Source organism: Moschus berezovskii, chromosome 2 (assembly GCF_049115385.1).
Source record: "Moschus berezovskii isolate FMDL1 chromosome 2, NW_MosBer_1.0, whole genome shotgun sequence".
NCBI lineage: Eukaryota > Metazoa > Chordata > Mammalia > Artiodactyla > Moschidae > Moschus > Moschus berezovskii.
In genome coordinates, this window is record NC_142461.1 from 110,848,298 (window position 1) to 110,863,142 (window position 14,845).

Sequence of the window (14,845 nt, forward strand, 5' to 3'; positions counted from 1 at the left end):
ATATGCTTTTCATTTTACAAACCTGTCTCCAAAACCTACAAGAGCTGTGCAAATAGGTACAATGGATAAGAGTCTCAAAAATAAGAGTCTCATCAAAGCTGAATTATAATATTTATTGGTGGTCTCACAGCAAGGTAACACTAACCTTTTCTCAAAATTCATGCAGAGTAATTGAAACAACTGTGTAAAACAACCCAAAGTCCTCACAAGATTTATTCATCTTTACTCTTCAAGTATCCCAACCTAGGATAGTGGCTAGCATATTGTGAGCATCAACAAATGTTTGATCTTTTTTATCAAGTGCACATATTTTAATAATCGAAATAAATCTTTGTTGCAAAGGAAAGAGGGCATGAGAAAAGTGTACACTTGAATTTTCTCATTCAAGGTCCGCACAATCATTTATATCTAGTATCTTTTACTTCCTCTTACAGGAAGACTAGAAATCTCCATCTATCACAAGGTGATTTTGAAACTACACCTATTGGACTTTATCACATGCTATCTTGGCCAGTTTATTATGGCAACAAGACAGCGGGCCTGCTGCCTCCCAGATGCTGAACCTGAGGGGTTGATACGCCTTGTACTCCTGACGGGGATGCCACTGAGGGCACGTTCTCAGTGACTATTTGCAGCTACATGGATACGACCCTAGGTGAAGTAAGTCAGGAGAAAGACAGACACCATACGACATCACTTACATACAGAATCGAAACTGCGACACAAATGAACGTATTTACAAAACAGAAACTGACTCACAGACACAGAGGACAGGCTTGTGGTTGCCAAGGGGGATGGCAGGTGGGGGGGGAATGGATCGGGAGTTTGGAATTAGCAGATGCAAACTATTACCGGCTTGGTCAAAAAGTTCATTCAGATTTTTAAGTAAGATACTACGGAAAAACCCAAATGAACTTTTTGGCCAACCCAATATACACAGAATGGATAAATAACAAAACCCTACTGTATAGCATGGGGAACAATAGTCAATATCCTATAATAAACCATAACAGAAAAGAATATGAAAAAGAATATATATATATATATACACATATAAATATCCTGAGGAGGAAATTCGATGCCTTCTAAAGGACTTCAGCCCTCTCCATGTCCACAGAGCCCAGAATGGCTCCCAATACTTTGCGTTCATAGATCTGGGCTCTGCGCACAAAGTGGCACTTGCGATCCAGATACCGAATAGGAAGCATTGCCACAAACAAAAACTGTATGCGAATTCCAACAGGTCTCCCAAGAGGACCCCTGATGTGACTGAGTGGCCCCAGGCACTGCCGATTTCAGAGAAGCCCTCTGCTCAAAGATTTGCCAGAACCACTGCTTGTCCACAGCTCACTCCTAAAGCTCTGGAGAGCCCTGTGAGACAGAGAAACCCAAGATAAGCTTCTATGCAGTACCCATGGAAATGTGAGGGTCCCTCTTGATGCTGCTCCTGAGGGAATGTTTCCGAGACCTGGGCTGGCTGGCCACCATCCCCAGCATCGGCAGGGAGGCGGGACTGCTGGTGATCAGTACTGTCCCTCAGATCCCCTTCTGGGCCATGCACATCACCAAGACTCTGTAGCAGAACATGCAGGCCCTGCTCAGTGCCCTGGCCGAGGTGGAGGAGCAGCAGACCTACCTGTACGAGTCGGTGCTGCACCATAGGACCCGCGGTCTGGCCAAGTACCACCTGGGCAAATACGGACCAGCCTAGAACAGGTGCAGGGTGCTGGACCACGTGGACCCCTGGGCAGTAATCATGTTCATAGATTTTGGCCAGTCAGCCACCATCGCGATGCAGTCCCTGCACAGCCTGGTCAGTGATGACTTCTGGACCATCCCCCCACCCTCACCCCACTCAGCCATTCATGCTGGAGAAAGGTATTTTGAGTTCGAATCAGGTTACCCATCGAATCCTTGAAGGGAAAATCACCAGTGCTTTGAACTTGGGAGTTGCACATCCTGAACAGTTTAAGTGACGTGGCTACCATCAGCAAGTTCCCTCTCCAGTCTAGGTTCTGCCCGCCCTGCCCTTTCACTCTTGAGGTCCTGGGGGTGAAAAAGGCCACAGTGGTGCCTAGAACTAATTGGATTCCCCTTTGCTTTCCCCTAGTTCACTTCTCAATGTGTCATGTGTCTTCACCATGAACATATGAACCAAACAGGGAGGCTTCCATGAGGTTCAAAGTCTCATGTGGCCAGTGTATTCTTTCCTGTCTCCTGTCTCTTCTTTGTACCCCCAGAGCATGATCTAAGTTGCCCTGACAGATTCTGGAGAATGGAGAGGCCCATTGCTTAATTTTCCTGGCATTCCATTGTAGAATCGGGTAGGAAGCATCTAAACACTGATCTGTCAGCTTGGTGAATAAATATTGGCATGCTTCACACACACACAAAAATTTCACTAGATTGAGAATATCACGTTGATAACGAGCTTCATAATTTCTTCATGTCATAATGACTTGGCAATATCCAGATGCAGAGGCAAAAAAAATAAACTTGAAAAAATGATATAAACATTTAAAAAAAATGTAACAGGAAACCGAAATTTCATTTTATACCGACTCTACTTGTTACTAAGAAACCTTGAGAGATATTGGAGAAACCTCCAATGCTTTTGATTGCCTAGCCTATTTTGAGAGAGAAGTTTGGAAAGTGAAATGGCTAAAGACAGCCTGCATGGAGAAAAAGTTAAAAAGCAGAGTGCCTGGGAACTCCGGGGCAGGCTAATCAGTCTCTGAAAAGTCAATAGCAGACAGAGCCATGAATCAATTCAAGCAGTTCATCATGGTTAATTGAAAAATTTGCTGACTCTTTCAAGGTTTATATTGCATCTACAATCAGGAAACTCAAAAGTCTTTTTACAGTGGAAAGGTTCAAGGCCAAATGAAAGTCATCTGAAGTCAAAATAATCCAAGACCATGTTAGAAGGAACCACAGGGCCTCTACAGCTGCTCTCCTGTAGAAGGAGAGAACTCTGATTTACTTCTAGGAGAACTGGGCTCTGGGTTAGGCCAGGGGAGCCACCCGATCCAGGATAAGGTGTTTCAAACAATTTCATCACTTGTGTGAAAAAGAAAAGTTTACCTTTATTGAGTATTTACTTAGTATACGACTTATTTCACTACACTAAGTGTTCATTGGAAGGACTGATGCTAAAGCTGAAACTCCAATACTTTGGCCACCTCATGCAACGAGTTGACTCACTGGAAAAGAGTCTGATGCTAGGAGGGATTGGGGGTGGGAGGAGAAGGGGACGACAGAGAATGAGATGGCTGGATGGCATCACTGACTTGATGGACATGAGTTTGAGTGAACTCCTGGAGTTGGTGATGGACAGGGAGGCCTGGCGTGCTGTGATTCATGGGGTTGCAAAGAGTTGGACACGACTGAGCGACTGAACTGAAGAACTTTGCTGTGCATTATCCTGTGTGTGTATACAGCCATATATACATATATAGCTTTGGTGGTGGTTTAGTCGCTAAGGCGTATCCGACTCTTGTGACCCCATGGACTGTAGCCTGCCAGGCTCCTCTGTCCATGGGATTCTCCAGGCAAGAATACTGGAGTGGGTTGCCATTTCCCTCTCTTTATTTAGATACAATTCACCTATGACACAATTCATCTATTTAAAAAGTATATGTCACAGAGTAACCATCACCATCAATTTTAGGCAAATGTTATCACCCCCAAAAGAAACCCCATGTCCATTAGCAGTTATTCCCCATTTCCTGCACAGCCTCCAGTCCTAGACAGTCACTCATCTACTTTCTGTCTCTAATCATTGGCCTTTTCTGGGTGTTTCACCTAAACAGAAACATGCAGTACATTGCCCTTTCCCCCATTCATTAGCTGATGACATCTGGGTTGTTTCCACTGTGGGCACTTAAGAGCAGTGCTACCATGAACATTTGTGAACAAGCTCTGGTGTTTTCTCCTCAGCACATATCTGAGTGGCACTGCTGGATCATGTGTAAAGTTCTGAGGAATTCCCAAAGCAGCTGCCCATTTTCCATGCCCGCCAGTAGCGTGGAAGGGTTCCAATTGCTCCACATCCTCACCAAAGCGTGTTGCATCTGTCTTCGTGGTTACAGCCATCCTCCTGGGCACCAGGTAGGGTCTTTTTGTGCTTCTGATTTACACTTCCCTCTCTCGCATCATCTCACTTAATCCTCATGGCGATCCCATGTGGTAAGAACCAGCCCTCACTCCTGTTTGGTACACAAATAAACTGTGGCTTGGAGAGCAGAAGCAACTGGCTTGAGGTCTGGTCATGTGCAGACTCTACGCCCTGCAGAGCCCCTTCAAGAGCACAACACAACTGCAAGGCCTCACACCATCCTAAGGAGGTAGAACCGGATGACCTCTTAGAGGCCTTTCCAGCTGGGAAATTCTGGCTTCATGAATTCACACAGTGTAAAAATCTCTTCTCTAGGTGGATTTTCACTTGGGCCCCCAAATCAATAATATCTGAACTTCTTCTGAGTAGAAGGGTTGTGTTCTAATCATAATAAGGTGAGGTTACAGCCCGACATGCCAGCTCAAGACCAAATCTGAGGCCAACCGGAGTGAGTACACAGGGCTTAATACTGTGACTGAACCATACCAAACCGCCCACGTGCAAGTCTTCTAGAACGTCAAAGATGGCAATTCCGTCTTCTGTGTGTATTTCGTGAACTAACCTTACTTTTGGCTTTCTATGTACTTTCTTACCCTCATTTTCCCTTTACTTCCTTTTAGTCATCTACCAAATAAATTTTATCCAGTCAATTGTTTGCATCTTTGTAAACCATCTCAAATCTTTTCTGAAATAAAGTGGAGTAGCAAAGAAACAAACATACCAAAGTGTTTTCAAGTAAGCTTCAAAACAGCCCACAGCTGCAGCCTCTTTCGTCAGATTGTGTACTTTCCTAAGCAAACTGTTCTCCAAGAAACAGAAAACACTGCCCTTCTCTGTACCTTGACAGGAGAGAAAATGCTTTTATGATATCCTAAATTAGACAAGCTTTCCAAAATAGTTTATGGAAGGAGAAAGACAGGTAGTCACTGTCCAGCAGGAAAAAAAGCAGAAAGCAATGATTCATTTGTACACTCATGAATACATGCAAAGGTTATTTCTCCTAGAGTACCTCTTTGAGATTTTTTTTCCTTTGATTTATGTCTAATATTTCATGATACTTTTTGATGACTGAATACTGTACTGAAGGCCACAGCTAACTATTAGAATGTGACAGGTGCCTAGGAAAATATTCAACACTGCTTTAAATTTTCTTCTCTTTTAAGGTAATTATTTAGATCCCATAAGCTATATCCATGCTTTAATGCAGTTCTTTCATTTCCAAGACTTTACCTTACCTCAAGAGACCATCACACTAGTAGACAGATGCATTGACTCAGAAAACTACGAACCACAAGTGTCCATCAGTTCAGTACTGCTTAAATGAGCCAAGCTGTGTGAGTTCTGACCAACACTGCGACACAGCCATTGACGATCAGAATGCTGCCAGTTGACATGGGAGAAGATATAAATCTTTTATTGAAGAAAAGCAAGGTACTTCATCATTGGAACAGTGTGAGGTCATGTGTAAAACGGTACATCACATCTCTCTGTGTATTTATTCATAAGCAGGATGGCTGTGTAACAACATGTCAGGAGTAGTTATCACTGGACAGTGACAGGTCAGGGAGTTTTTCTACATCTGGCACTTGTCATTTTTCTCTCATAAAAAGCAGGTGTTATTAGCTTTTATTTATTTATTTTTATTTTTTTTTTTATTGGAGGCTAATTATTAGTACTGCAAGGAGACCCAACCAGTCCATTCTAAAGGAGATCAATCCTGGGTGTTCAATGGAAGGACAGATGCTAAAGCTGAAACTGCAATACTTTGGCCACCTCATGCGACGAGTTGACTCACTGGAAAAGACGCTGATGTTGGGAAAGGTTGGGGGTGGGAAGAGAAGGGGACGACAGAGAATGAGACGGTTGGATGGCATCACCGACTCTGTGGACATGAGTTCGAGTGAACTCCGGGAGTTGGTGATGGACAGGGAGGCCTGGCATGATGTGATTCATGGGGTTGCGGAGAGTCGGACACGACTGAGCGAATGAACTGAACTGAACTGAATTATTTTACAATATTATATTGGTTGGTTTTGCCATACATTGACATGAATCCACCCCGGGTGTACATGAGTTCCCCCTCCTGAATCCCCCTCCCACCTCCCCTTATCCTACCTCTGGGTCATCCCCGCACACCAGCCCCAAGCATCCTGTAACATGCATCAACCCTAACTGGTGATTTGTTTCACATATGACAACATACATGTTTCAATGCCATTCTCCCAAATCATCCCACCCTCACCCTCTCCCACAGAGTCCAAAAGACTGTTCTATACATCTGTGTCTCTCTTGCTAACTCGTATACAGGGTTATAATTTGCATCTTTCTAAATTCCATATATATGTGTTAGTATACTGTATTGGTGTTTTTTATCTGGCTTACTTCACTCTGTATAATAGGCTCCAGTTTCATCCACCTCATTAGAATTGATTCAAATGCATTCTTTTTAATGGCTAAGTAATACTCCATTGTGTATATGTACCAAGGCTTTCTTATCCATTCGTCTGCAGATGGACATCTAGGTTGCTTCCATGTCCTGGCTATTATAAACAGTGCTGCAATGAACATTGGAGTACATGTGTCTCTTTCAATTCTGGTTTCCTCGGTGTGTATGCCCAGGAGTGTGATTGCTGGATCATATGGCAGTTCTATTTCCAGTTTTTTGAGGAATCTCCACACTGTTCTCCATAGTGGCTGTACTAGTCTGCAATCCCACCAACAGTGTAAGATGTTCCCTTTTCTCCACAACCTCTCCAGCATTTATTGCATGTAGACTTTTGGATAGCAGCCATTCTGACTGGTGTGAAATGGTATCTCATTGTGGTTTCGATTTGCATTTCTCTGATGATGAGGGATGTTGAGCATTTTTTCATGTGTTTGTTAGCCATCTTTATGTCTTCTTTGGAGAAATGTCTGTTTAGTTCTTTGGCCCATTTTTTGATTCAGACATTTATTTTTCTAGAATTGAGCTGCAAGAGCTGCTTGTGTATTTTGGAGATTAATCCTTTATCAGTTGCTTCATTTGCTATTATTTTCTCCCATTCTGAAGGCTGTCTTTTCACCTTAATTATAGTTTCCTTTGCTGTGCAGAAGCTTTTGATTTTAATTTGGTCCCATTTGTTTATTTTTGCTTTTATTTCCAATATTCTGGGAGGTGGGTCTTGGAGGATCCTGCTGTGATTTATGTCGGAGACTGTTTTGCCTACGTTCTCCTCTAGGAGTTTTATAGAATCTGGTCTTACATTTAGATCTCTAATCCATTTTGAGTTTATTTTGGTGTATGGTGAAGGAAGTGTTCTAGTTTCATTCTTTTACAAGTGACTGACCAGTTTTCCCAGCACCACTTGTTAAAGAGACTGTCTTTTCTCCATTTTATATTCTTGCCTCCTTTGTCAAAGATAAGGTATCCATAGGTGCATGGATTTATCTCTGGGCTTTCTATTTTGTTCCATTGATCTATAATTCTGTCTTTATGCCAGTACCATACTGTCTTGATGACTGTGGCTTTGTAGTAGAGCCTCAAGTCCGGCTGGTTAATTCCCCCAGTTCCATTCTTCTTCCTCAAGATTGCTTTGGCTATTCGAGGTTTTTTGTATTTCCATACAAATTGTGAGATTATTTGTTCTAGTTCTGTGAAAAATATCGTTGGTAGCTTGATAGGGATTGCATTGAATGTATAAATTACTTTGGGTAGTATACTCATTTTTACAATATTTATTCTTCCAATCCATGAACATGGTATAATTCTCCATCTATTAGTGTCCTCTTTGATTACTTTCACTAGTGTTTTATAGTTTTCTATGTACAAGTCTTTTGTTTCCTTAGGTAGATATATATTCCTAAGTATTTAATTCTTTTCGTTGCAACAGTGAATGGAATAGTTTCCTTAATTTCTCTATTTTCTCACTATTAGTGTATAGGAATGCAAGGGATTTCTGTGTGTTGATTTTATATCCTGCAACTTTACTGTATTCATTGATTAGCTCTAGCAGTTTTCTGGTAGAGTCTTTAGGGTTTTCTGTGTAGAGGATCATGTCATCAGCGAACAGTGAAAGTTTTACTTCTTCTTTTCCAATTTGGATTCCTTTTATGTCTTTTTCTGCTCTGATTGCTGTGGCCAAAACTTCCAGAACTATGTTGAATAGTAGTGGTCAGAGTGGGTACCCTTGTCTTGTTCCTGACTTTAGGGGGAATGCTTTCAGTTTTTCACCATTGAGGATAATGTTTGCTGTGGGTTTGTCATATACAGCTTTTATTATGTTGAGGTATGTCCCTTCTCTTCCCACTTTCTGGAGGGTTTTTATCATAAATGGATGTTGAATTTTGTCAAAGGCTTTCTCTGCATCTATTGAGATAATCATATGATTTTTATTTTTCAGTTTGTTAATGTGGTGTATTACGTTGATTGATTTGCGGATATTGAAGAATCCTTGCATTCCTGGGATAAAGCCCACTTGGTCATGATGTATGATCTTCTTAATGTGTTGCTGGATTCTGATTGCTAGAATTTTGTTAAGGATTTTTGCATCTATGGTCATCAGTGATATTGGCCTGTAGTTTTTTTTGTGGGGTCTTTACCAGGTTTTGGGATTAGGGTGATGGTGGCCTCATAGGATGAGTTTGGAAGTGTCCCTTCCTCAGCAATATTCTGGAAGAATTTGAGTAGAATAGGTGTTAGCTCTTCTTTAAACTTTTGGTAGAATTCAGCTGTGAAGCCGCCTGGACCTGGGCTTTTGTTTGCTGGAAGATTTCTGATTACAGCCTCCAGTTCCGTGCTTGTGATGGGTCTGTTCAGATTTTCTATTTCTTCCTGGTTCAGTTTTGGAAAGTTGTACTTTTCTAAGAATTTGTCCATTTCTTCCAGGTTATTCATTTTATTGCCATATAATTGCTGGTAGTATTCTCTAATAATCCTTTGTATTTCTGTGTTGTCGGTTGTGATCTCTCCATTTTCATTTCTAATTTTATTGATTTGGTTCTTCTCCCTTTGTTTCTTGATGAGTCTGGCTAGTGGTTTGTCAATTTTACTTACCTTCTCAAAGAACCAGCTTTTGGCTTTGTTGATTTTTGCTATGGTCTCTTTTGTTTCTTTGGCATTTATCTCTGCCCTAATTTTTACCATTTCTTTCCTTCTACTAACCCTGGGGTTCTTTATTTCTTCCTTTTCTAGTTGCTTTAGATGTAGAGTTAGGTTATTTAGTTGACTTTTTTCTTGTTTCTTGAGGTGTGCCTGTATTGCTATGAACTTCCCCCTGAGCACTGCTTTTACAGTGTCCCAGAAGTTTTGGGTTGTTGTGTTTTCATTTTCATTCATTTCTATGCATATTTTGATTTCTCTTTTGATTTCTTCTATGATTTGTTCATTATTCAGCAGCGTGTTGTTCAGCCTCCATATGTTGGCATTTTTAATAGTTTTTCTCCTGTAATTGAGATCTAATCTTACTGCATTGTGGTCAGAAAAGATGCTTGGAATGATTTCATTTTTTTTGAATTTACCAAGGCCAGATTTATGGCCCAGGATGTGATCTATCCTGGAAAAGGTTCCGTGTGGGCTTGAGAAAAAGGTGAAATTCCTTGTTTTGGGGTGAAATGTCCTATAGATATCCATTAGGTCTAACTGGTCTATTGTATCATTTAAAGTTTGTGTTTCCTTGTTAATTTTCTGTTTAGTTGATCTTCCCATAGATGTAAGTGGGGTATTAAAATCTCCTACTATTATTTTGTTGTTGTTAATTTCCCCTTTCATACTTGTTAGTGATTGTCTTACATATTGTGGTGCTCCTATGTTGGGTGCATAAATATTTATAATTGTTATATCTTCTTGGATTGATCCTTTGATCATTATGTAGTTTCCTTCTTTGTCTCTTTTCATACCTTTGTTTTAAAATCTATTTTATCTGATATGAGCATTGCTACTCCTGCTTTCTTTTGGTCTCTATTTGCGTGGAATATCTGTTTCCAGCCCTTCACTTTCAGCCTGTATGTGTCCCTCGTTTTGAGGTGGGTCTGTGGTAGACAACATATATGGGGGTCTTGTTTTTGTATCCAATCAGCCAGCCTTTGTCTTTTGGTTGGGGCATTCAACCCATTTACGTTTAATGTAATTATTGATAAGTATGATCCCGCTGCCATTTTCTTTATTGTTTTGGGTTTGAGTTTATACACCCTTTCTGTGTTTCCTGTCTAGAGAAGATCCTTTAGCCTCTGTTGGAGAGCTGGTTTGGTGATGCTGAATTCTCTCAGCTTTTGCTTGTCTGTAAAGCTTTTGATCTCTCTTTCATATCTGAATGAGATCCTTGCTGGGTACGGTAATCTGGGCTGTAGGTTATTTTCTTACATCACTTTAAGTATGTCTTGCCATTCCCTCCTGGCCTGAAGAGTTTCTGTTGAAAGATCAGCTGTTATCCTTATGGGAATCCCCTTGTGTGTTATTTGCTGCTTTTCCCTTGATGCTTTTCATATCTGTTCTTTGTGTTTGATCTTTGTTAATTTGATTAATATGTGTCTTGGAGTATTTCACCTTGGGTTTATCCTGTTGGAGACTCTCTGGGTTTCTTGGACTTGGGTGATTATTTCTTTCCCCATTTTAGGGAAATTTTCAACTGTTATCTCCTCAAGTATTCTCTCATGGTCTTTCTTTTTGTCTTCTTCTTCTGGGACTCCTATAATTCGAATGCTGGAGCGTTTAACATTGTCCCAGAGGTCTCTAATATTGTCCTCATTTCTTTTAATTTGTTTTTCTTTTTTCCTCTCTGTTTCACTTATTTCTACAATTCTATCTTCTAGCTCGCTTATGTTGTCTTCTGCCTCCATTATTCTACTGTTTGTTCCCTCCAGAGTGTTTCTGATCTCATCTATTGCATTATTCATTGTATATTGACTCTTTTTTACTTCCTCTAAGTCCTTATTAAACCTTCCTTCCATCTTCTCAATCCTTTTCTCCAGGTTATTTATCTGTAACTCCATTTTGCTTTCAAGATTTTGAATCATTTTCCCCACCAAAATTCGAAATTCTTTATCAGGTAGATTCCCTATATCTTCCTCTTTTGTTTGTGTTGGTGGGCATTTATCTTGTTCCTTTACTTGCTGGGTATTTCTCTGCCTCTTCATCTTGCTTATATCGCTTTGCTTGGGGTGGCCTTTCCCTCTTCTGGCAGTTTGTGGAGTTCTCTTTATTATGTAGTTTCCTCACTGTGTGTGGGGTTGGACGGGTGACTTGTCAAGGTTCCCTGGTTAGGGAAGCTTGTGTCGGTGTTCTGGTCGGTGGAGCTGGACTTCTTCTCTCTGGAGTGCAATAGTGTCCAGTAATGAGTTATGAGATGTCAGTGGGTTGGAGTGAGTTTGGGCAGCCTGTATATTGAAGCTTAGGGCTATTTTCCTGTGTTGCTGGAGAATTTGCGTGGTATGTCTTGCTCTGGAACTTGTTGACCCTTGGGTGGTGCTTGGTTTTAGTGTAGGTATGGAGGCGTTTGATGAACTCCTATCGATTAATGTTCCCTGGAGTCAGGAGTTCTCTGGTGTTCTCAGGATTCAGGCTTAAGCCTCTTGCCTCTGGTTTTTGGTCTTATTCTTGTAGTAGCCTCTAGACTACTCTATCTGTCATTTCCAAGGTGGTTCCCTCTGTTTTAGCTTCTGTTTGCTGGTCTCTTCAGTGTCTAATTTCCGCCCTGACACTAGGGTGTGGGTGGACTCTTTTTAAGGCTCAGTTGTTCAGTCCTGCTCTGGGAAGGGAGGAACACTGCAGACAAATATCTCTGGCATCTGTGGGGAGTCCTCGCAGCATCTTGGCCACTCTGGGTTTGCCCCCACTCACAGCACGTGTGTTGTCCCAGTCTACACTGCACAGGCTCTAGGTTGCTCTGCCAGGAACTGTCCGAGGCCGGCGCTGGGTTGTATGCACTTCCCAGGTCTGAGCGGCTCAAGTTCAGGTTCTCAGGTACTCCACAAAGGCACAGACTTGGTTGGGCCTGCGTTTTGTGCCTTCCCCCCGAGCAGCTCAGGTGACCAGGTGTTTGGAGAGCACGGTCCCTGCCACTCGGTTTTCTGGGTGTACAACCGGCGCACCTTCTCAGGCAGATATCGACCGGCCCGAGCCCAAGAAGTCTTGATTAGCAACAAGCCTGTCTGCAGTTTGTATCAGATGCCTTTCTGGGGCCGCGGTTGCCTTCTCCGGCTCTGGCTGACCTCCCTGCCTGTCTCGGCGGGGGGATGGGGGATGGGCCGACCGCAGCCAGCTCATTCTGCTCAGTCCTTTGTTCTGTGAGTGGGGCTGGCGGAGTCTTAGGTTAGAGCTTTCCGCCTTTTCATGGGGAAGCTATCCCAGTCTGCTTTGCTATCCCCAGTTCTCTCAGATTGCCCTCGCGGCATTCAAACCAGTCCTCTCTCTAAGCAGTTCAGCCGGCTCCTCCCTGCCCAGCCCCCACTTGCTAATGGTGTATGCAGGCGTCTGCGCTGCTTCTCCGCTGGGAGTTACCGTTTGGCAGGTAATCTGTGGGTTTTAATTATTTCTTTCTTTTTCCTCCCGGTTATGTGGCCCTCTGAGGTTCCAAGGCTCGCCACAGACTCGCCAGTGAGAGTGTTTCCTGGTGTTTGGAAACTTCCCTCTTTTTAAAGCCTCCCTTCCCGGGACGGAGCTCCGTCCTTACTTCGTCTCTCTTTTTATCTTTTATGTTTTTTCCTACCTCCTTTCGAAGACTTTGGGCTGCTTTTCTGGGTGCCTGATGTCCTCTGCCAGCATTCAGAAGTTGTTTTGTGGACTTTACTCCGCGTTCAAATGTTCCATAAATTTGTGGGGGAGAGAGTGGTCTCCCCGTCCTATTCCTCCGCCATCTTGTTCCTTCTTCTGTTATTAGCTTTTAACCGAAACACTGTATCTGTTTTCGTCAGAAGCTTAGAAAAGAAGCCCACAATGTGCAGAGCACTGTCCTAGGCAGTAAGAAGTACACAAAAGGTGAAAATGAAAGCTAAGAACCCTCAACCTGCTGATAATCTGGCTGAAAAGGTCAGACACTGCAAAAGAAGCAATTCAGTTGCAAGTAGGATAAGACGGAGCTTCCAAATGGAGTACAGAGTGCACATGCCATAAACATTCAGAAATGAAAAGCAACAGCAAACTGTGCAACTGCGAGCCCGTGAGAGAGAAGTGTTTCCTGAGTGTTTGGGAAAGACCTGTGAAGGTGCAGGGAGGCCTGGCGTGCTGTGATTCACGGGGTCACAAAGAGTTGGACTCAACTGAGCGACTGAACTGAACTGAACTGTGAAGGTGCAGAGTGGAAGGAGAAGAAGCAGGTGACAGAGGATGAGATGCCTGGATGGCATCACCAACTCAACGGACATGAGTTTGAGCAAGCTCCAGGAGATAGTAAAGGACAGCGAAGTCTGGCATGCTGCAGTCCACCGGGTCACAAAGAGTCAGACATGACTGAGCGAATGAACTCAGTCCTCAGAGTGGAAGGAACAGAAGGAAAGGATGTTTTGAGAAAGTTCGGAAACAGGTGAAAATCTTTATCCTATTTTCCAGGACCACTAATTAGTTTAGCTGAAGCCTAGTATCCTGACTGCAGAGTAATGAGAGATGACAGTTTTAAAAACCAAAATGATTTAGAAGACAACTGGGTGATATTCACCCACGATACATACACATACACCCTTTGACCCTGTATTTCTGAGTATTTAGCCTACAGAAAAACTTAAAATACATGCAAACATGACATGTATACACAAATAATTAATGAAACAATGTTTGCATGGTAAAAGTTTGAAAACATCCAGATTTCCAATAATCAGAAACTGGATAAATAAATCATATGTCTTGTAAAAGAAGATTAGGTAGCAATACAAAAGGATGGGGAAGTTGTATATACACATGGAAATAATTCAGTGAAAAAACCCAAGATAAAGAACTGTATAACATGCTGCCTTTCTGCGTTAAAATTAGTGAAAACTAAGACTGTGCATTCACACTAGGCAGATAACAGATGAAAAACAATTTTAAAAAGGTGACTCTGGCAGAGGTTAGGTAGGTTGGACGTTCAAAGTGCTTATTCATTATAACTTCCAGTTATTGCCAGAAAACTCATTAATATGAGAATGAAAGGGAACACAGTCCACCTTAGTCATTCCGAATAACTTCAGACAGCTTCCCATGCTCTCCTGCAACCTGATATTCAGAAGGAACAACATGTGGCCTAGGCTCCACTATGGAAAACATAATTCAACAATTCAGCAATCTGCACACAGCTCCAGACCACGTCGGTACCCTGAAGTCATTTTACGAAACAATGAAAGCCAGCAGATTAGACCTCAGAAAGGCAGATGGCTGCCTTGTTTCAGTGGGCATACTTCAGTAAATCCCCACAGTACGATGTTATCTAATTGGCACAGAAATAAGAGGTCTTGGAAAAGGGAATCTGGGCTTTTAAAGTCAATTTCAAATGCAAGCTTAGGCTGACAGAGTGCAGCTGTAAAACCTGAAAAGTGAAAGGGAAAATTTTAAATAGCAAACACCATTTCTTCAAGAAGCTTACATCTACAAGAAATACCAGTCATGCTGGAGAGGGATTGTGTGGAGATGATCACATTTAATTGAGATTTTTAAAGCCAGGGTTTGCAGGCTTCATAACCAAAAGGGCAAAACTTTGTCTGAGTAATGACTCCAATTCTGGGAGAAATGTAATCAGCCGGGCCCTACTGAAGGGCTGTGTTGATTCCAGAACCTCATGCTAGCAC

General features: G+C 42.2%; 1 protein-coding gene and 1 pseudogene across 2 annotated transcripts in view; one reads left to right on the top strand and one right to left on the bottom strand.

The window, feature by feature from the left end:
* The window catches only part of STK39 (serine/threonine kinase 39), a 329,969-nt gene that overhangs the window by 159,033 nt on the left and 156,091 nt on the right, over nt 1-14,845 (bottom strand). The gene's annotated exons all lie outside the window — the stretch shown is intronic.
* On the top strand, nt 640-1,976 carry LOC148778584 (tudor domain-containing protein 10-like; annotated as a pseudogene).